We start from the raw sequence: 4364 nt of genomic DNA, 5'->3' as shown, positions 1-4364 counted from the left end.
CTACTTGGGAAGCTGAGGCAAGAGAATGGCGTGAACCCAGGAGGCGGAGCTTGCAGTGAGCCGAGATCGCGCCACTGCACTCTAGCCTGGGCAACAGAGCGAGATTCCATCTCAAAAAAAAAAAAAAAAAAAAAAAAAAGAAATGCGTTAAGACTTCTTAGTTTGCAAGGTACAGAGATCTACTTGAATTACCTTAAGGATAAGGATGTTTATTTTCACAATATTAAATGGAAAATGTCCAAGTACCTACAGGAGGAGTTATAATACCTTTAAACTTGATAATTAGAAATGTCCAAATAATGACGATAATAATAGAAATAAGATAAAAAATAAAAAATAAGATAAAGACAATGTTTTAATATATTTAGTATGTTTAACTTGTTAATACCCCACACTCACCATTTTTTATTATTTAGTCTTGGAATGATTTAAAAAATCTTTTTTTTGTCTCCTCATTAGGATAATGTTTTTTTTTTTTTTTTTTGGAGACAGAGTCTCGCTCTGTCACCCAGACTGGAGTGCAGTGGCTCGATCTGGGTTCACTGCAACCTCCTCCTCCCAGGTTCAAGTGATTCCTCTGCTTCAACCTCCCAAGTAACTGGGACTACAGGCGCTCACCACCATGCCTGGCTAATTTTTGTATTTTAATAGAGACGGGTTTCACCATATTGGCCGCGATGATCTCAATCTCCTGACCTCGTGATATGCCCACTTTCACCTCCCAAAGTGCTGGGGAGAATATTTCTATCTTCTAATCATTGTGAGGTTTACATGAGGACTTTTATTTAAAATAAAAAAGCTCAGTGACTGACTTTATAGGTACAAAACTATAATAGTTTCTTTCTCCGTTCCTTGAAAAATAAGAATTATGTTTTGTCTGTGTAACTTACTGATTTGATGCTCATGATAATAAATTATGTGAATGGATTGTGAAAACTTCAAAGAGATTCACAAATACTTGTGTTATGGATAATAATTGATTGATATTAACCACTCAAGGTAGTATCTACACAGTAAGACCCAGAAACCTTCAGAAGTAGAGTTCTTTTAAAAAATTAAAATCAAGCTGGGTGCGGTGGCTCACACCTGTAATCCCAGCATTGGGTGGCTGAGGTGGGTAGATCACGTGAAATCAGGAGTTTGAGACCTGCCTAGTCAACATGGTGAAATCCTGTCTCTACTAAAAATACAAAAATCAGCTGGATGTGGTGGCAGGCGACTGTGATCCCAGCTACTCGGGAGGCTGAGGCACTAGAATTGCTTGTACCCGGGAGGTGGAGGTTGTGGTGAGTCAAGATTGCACCACTGCACTCCATCTTGGGTGACAGAATGAGACTGTCTCAAAAAAAAAAAAAAAAAAAAAAAAAATCAAGAGTATAAATTTATTTGCATGCTTATAAGTAAAGATTAAATTTAATTACATACAACCACAAAAATTCAATATAATTTACAGTCAGACAGCAAATACAAGTCATTAGTAAACTTTAAAAATTGACTAAAAGTTGTCATTTATGTTTGCAGGCACTTCTGTAAAAGTTCTTTTAGATTTTGATTTCTCAATAGGAAGTTGTCTTTCATTTCTTACTTTGAACAAACAGAAAATTCCATTTCTAATAGTGAGTCTTTATAAATAGCTTTATAATTGTTTCCAGTTTATATTTGTAAAAAGGCTCCACTAGAATAATGAGAATTATTCACATATATTTTTTCATGTCTTTGAAGTTTGTGCAAAGTGAAAAAAAAATTAGCCAGAAGTGCCTAGAATAAAAAAACGATAGAGGCAGAAAGAATCTTATACTTTGAAAATTCTATTTTTCAAGATTTTCACCATTATAGCTGAAGAATCTGAGAATCTAGCATTGAGTAACTAAACTACATCCACAGAGTGTTACTGGAAGTTCTAGGACTACAATTTAGATGGCAGAATCCAGTTCTGAGGCAGTCTTTTTACATAAAAAGAATCTCCACTGGTCTTTTGTAAAGTGTAAGAAGCTGGCGTGTGTTAGTGTACATGTTAGCCATTCATGCTGTTTAACTAAAGGAAAGCAAGTATATGTTCTTTAATGGGTAGCTATTTGAATATTTGCCTTCTCATGAACAGACATAGTCTACTAAACACCAAATAAAAACAAAATCTCAGAATTTTAAAAATAAAATTCTGTTTATTTTTAATAGGAAAGTATTGTGTCTAGTAGCACCCTTATAGCCAAGAGTGTTTTTCAGTAAAATGATGTGGTTCTCTTTAAAGACTCTCAGTTCCTACTCACCCTAGGATATTTTCATGGAAAAAAAGTTTTATTTGTGAAATGAGATCATAATTTTTTGTTGAATGTTTCCACTGATCAACTCAGGTAATTTTTTTGGGGGTTATTCTTTATGGACTGAGTAAGATCTCACTATACTGAGGTTACTTGTCTCAAACAATTTATTTATGGGTGAAAATAAAATTAACTTTTATGAAAGTTCTCAAGTGCCTTCATTATCTTTCATGAAATACAAAAATTATCTTCGCAACTATTTAAAAATGTTAAAGTGGGCTTGGCATGGTGGCTCACGCCCATGATCCAGGTACTTTGGGAGGTCAAGGTGGACAGACCACTTGAGGTCAGGAGTTCAAGACCAGACTGGCCAATATGGTGAAACCCTGTCTCTACTAAAAATACAAAAAGTAGCCAGGTGCAGTGGCAAGTACCTGTAATTCTAGCTACTCAGGAGGCTGAGGCAGGAGAATCACTTGAACCCGGGAGGTGGAGGTTGAAGCGAGCCGAGATTGTATCCCTGCATTCTATCCTGGGCGATAGAGTGAGATTCCATCTCAAGAAAAAAAAAAAAAAAAAAAAAGTTAAAATGATTTAAACCTAATTGTTTTTATCGTAAAACATACGTGTTTATTGTAAAAGATCTGGACAAATGAAAAAGAGTTGAATAATAGCCTCTAGACAGTGAGATTACACATTAACACTTCAGTGTATACTTCTGGTCTTTTGCATTTTCATGTACACATTTTTCTAAATATATATATATATATATATATATTTTTTTTTTTTTTTTGAGACAGGGTCTTGCTCTGTCACCCAGACTGGAGTGCAGTGTCCTGATCTTGGCCCACTGCAACCTCTGCCTTCTGGGTTGAAGCGATTCTCATGCCTCAGCCACCAGAGTAGCTGGGATTACAGGCGTGTGCCACCATGACCAACTAATGTTTGTATTTTTAGTAGAGATGGGATTTCGCCAGGCCAGGTTGGTCTCGAATTCTTGCCCTCATGTGATCTGCCTGCCTTGGCCTCCTAAAGTGCTGGGATTACAGGTGTGAGCCACCATGCCCACCTCCAAAATAATAAGTGAAAACAAAATGTTTCAGATTTGTTTTTCTAAATGTAATGTTATGTCTTGGATAGCTTTCTACAGCAATTATAAATTGTTCAATAATATTTCAGTGGCTTATTCTAATATGTCACAAATTTAAAAATATTACTTTATCAGACATTTGTTTCTATAATGGTTTTAAAATAAACCTTGCTGTGATGAATATCCATGTTATTAAATGTTTGAAGATACAGTTATGTTGATTTTCCTCAGGATAAATTTCAAGAAATAGATTTGCTGGGTCAGAGAAGATACTTTTTAGAAGCTTTTGATTTATATGGCTAAATTGCCCTCCAGAAGTGTCATAACATGGATCCTCTTTAAACAAAACCATGTGAAATATAAAACTTTTTTTTTTTTTTTTTTTTTTTTTTGTGATGGTGTTTTTCTCTATCACCCAGGCTGGAGTGCAGTGGCCCGATCTCGGCTCACTGCAACCTCTGCCTCCCAGGTTCTAGCGATTCTCCTGCGTCAGCCTCCGGAGTAGCTGGGACTATAGGCGCAGACCACTACGCCAGGCTAATTTTTTTTTTTTTTTTTGTATTTTTAGTAGAAACGGGATTTCACCATGTTGGCCAGGCTGGTCTTGATCTCCTGACCTCATGATCTGCCTTCCTTGACCTCCCAAAATGCTGGGATTACAGGTGTGAGCCACTGCACCTGGCCTGAAATATGAAACTTTTATGTGGCCTTAATGGTGGTCTTGTTTAATAAAAAACACCAGCAGAAAGTTTCTACTGTTAAGAAGTGGAAAGGAAGGATGGAAAAAGACAAATGGACGCAGAGCAAAGGCTGGAAAGTTTATTTTCAATATCAAAGCAAGATTTACTCTTCCAATTTGGAATAAACTTTCTTTAGCAGACTGGGCTAATTGTCATGATAATGGACCCCAGGTGAGACTTTGTTTTGCCTTTCCATATTTCTCCTCCTTTTCCACTTTTATTCAATTTTACTTCCCCATTTCTTCTATTCAGATAATCTTTCTTCCAGAGATGGCG

The sequence above is a fragment of the Chlorocebus sabaeus genome, chromosome 1 (genome assembly GCF_047675955.1).
Source record: "Chlorocebus sabaeus isolate Y175 chromosome 1, mChlSab1.0.hap1, whole genome shotgun sequence".
In the NCBI taxonomy this organism is placed as follows: domain Eukaryota; kingdom Metazoa; phylum Chordata; class Mammalia; order Primates; family Cercopithecidae; genus Chlorocebus; species Chlorocebus sabaeus.
Note: the sequence above shows the minus strand (reverse complement) of the source record.